Below are 2610 nucleotides of genomic sequence, written 5' to 3' on the forward strand. Positions count from 1 at the left end.
TATAACAGGGTTTAAAAGAGAACTAGATGAATTCATGGAGGTTAAGTCCATTAATGGCTATTAGCCAGGATGGGTAAGGAATGGTGTCCCTAGCCTCTGTTTGTCAGAGGGCGGCGATGGATGGCAGGAGAGAGATCACTTGATCATTGCCTGTTAGGTTCACTCCCTCTGGGGCACCTGGCATTGGCCACTGTCAGCAGACAGGATGCTGAGCTGGATGGACCCCTTGGTCTGACCCAGTATGGCCATTCTTATGTTCTTATGACAGCAGTGGCAATACTTTGAGAGACCTCCTTGATAGCAGCGGAGCAAGTAGCATCCAAAGAAGGTCCTCCCTGAAGTTAGAGAGCATGTCTTTTTGTGAGAAGAGACATTACTCATCATACTGTCTGCAGCTGGCTGGATCTGATCCCTCACATCTCACGCACGCTGTGCTCTCTCTATATGGCAGGAGTTGAAAGTGGCCATCTTTTCCCTTCCCCATCTTTTTCAGGTGTCTTCTGAAGAGAGCTGCAGTTAGCTCCTCACTAAGGCAGAACAGAAACCAATACCAGCAACCACCATCATTTTTTTGTGGGAGAAAACATTTTTGATTCATCTGTCTGCTTGTCAACCACCTATGGACAGAGTAGAAACTATTAGTATGAATTATGGAAGAGATTTCAGCAGGAAGAAAAAAAATCAAAGTATCAAAAATGAAAGAAAATACATATGGCAAACATTGAGGGGGGGGAAGGTAGGAAAGGTAGGAAATTAAATATAGAATTGAAAGATTAAAGGTAAAAAGAAATGAAAAAAATGATGTTCGAAAAAAAATGGCCAAGCAGACTGGAATTTTTAAAAAGACCAAAGTGACATTTTTGAAAATCCTATCTTAGATGCCTGAAATTTGGCTCTTAAGTCCAAATTTAGGGACCTAATTAACTTTATTTTCAAAATTCTTAAATCAATGAGAGCTACTGGAGGCTCAGCAATTTTGAAAATCAAGTCACTCATTAGGCCCGTAAATGGATTTAGGCCCTAATCTTCACACCATTTTTGAAATTCATGGCCAATAATTTTTTTAAAAAGGTATTGAAAACTTTGACTGAAGCAACAAATGAAACTGAAAATGAAGAAAAAGGTAAATGAAGACATACAATAGAAGGAATAAAGTGGAAAGAGGGAAGAACAAAAGAAAGACATAAGTAAAAGGTTATTTTGAAAAGCAATTTACATTGTTTTATGTGAAAGCCTCACTGTAGTCACATTTTACCTTTATCAAGGAAGATATAAGTAAAATTGTACTTACCTGTAATTGGTTTTCTTCAAATAGATCTCCTCATTTCTACATTTCAGAACAAGTCTGCGCTTTGGCCAGAGTTCTTGCTGTGTTATTTGAACAATGGCCTCCTGAAGATGTCAAATTATCTAAATAGACATCCTAAGTATGAAGGGCTGAGATACACTTCTAAATACTGCTAACACAAACTAAAAGGAACAGAAGACAAGTGCACATTTATGGGGAATATACAGAAGGTAAGTAACAATTTCTGCATACTCTCTCCTCCAAAATATACCCAGGTCTTCTGAAGGCTAACGAGAACATTTTCAAATATTAGGCCAAACTAATTTTAAAAAGCAGACTGTAAACCTCTTCTACCAGTCCAGGAATCATCCCTTGCCTTGGAATTAATCTTGTACAAACTGAACTCTAACCTACTATTTGCCCTAGCTCAGATAAGTGATGGGAACAAGCAGCATCAGCAGCTACCCTCAACTCCAACAGAATGCATATGCTTCTTGAAGCCACATACCATAACTTTAATATCAATAATTCATTTAGACATTGTTTGGGATTAATCTAACATTTTTCCAATGTCTAAACGTCACAAAAGCATATGTAACTTGTAGAAATTCTACCTCAAATCTAAGATTTATGGATTACTTACATCCAATATGGCTAAAATAAAAACAACCCTGGAGAAATTAACATAAGAAAAAAAACAGGAGACATAGAGTTGACTAGCTTCAGATGACTTTTTTTTTTTCCAAATAAGCTAATACATGTCAAATATACTGGGTGTCCAGTACCTGTAGTGTATAAAACCATATGACTGAACTCAAAATCATTAAAAGGAAAGTTCAGTAGATATTTATGGAGAGACTAAACCAACCCTTGTGAACGAGAAACATTTTTGAAGTAGCCAAATATGTGCACCTATCCAAAAATACTGGAAAGGAAACTTGTGTACACCATTTAAAGAATTAGGCCTTTTGAGCACATGGGTCTCCCATCTTCAACCAAAAAAGTGAAGATAGGGAAGTCTGTCTTCCTTGCAGCTGAGATACTAGTAGCATTCAAGCCGTTAGCTGGAGAAAACTAGGTAGATGAAATGCTGCAGATAACGAAATGAAGGCTGAAAATTGGGACTCAATTACAATTTTGCCCTGATTAGTTTATCTCAATTTCAAGTATGAGGGATATTCGGGGGAAAGGGGGACACCTTTCAAGGCAGCACAAAACTTTCAAATAAAGGATTTTTCTTCTTTCAGGCAGCGTAGGTGATTTTTTTGTTGGTTGGTTGGTTCATAAATCCATGAAGTGCATGAAGATCAATGGATATGACT

The sequence above is a fragment of the Malaclemys terrapin genome, chromosome 6, assembly GCF_027887155.1.
Source record: "Malaclemys terrapin pileata isolate rMalTer1 chromosome 6, rMalTer1.hap1, whole genome shotgun sequence".
In the NCBI taxonomy this organism is placed as follows: domain Eukaryota; kingdom Metazoa; phylum Chordata; order Testudines; family Emydidae; genus Malaclemys; species Malaclemys terrapin.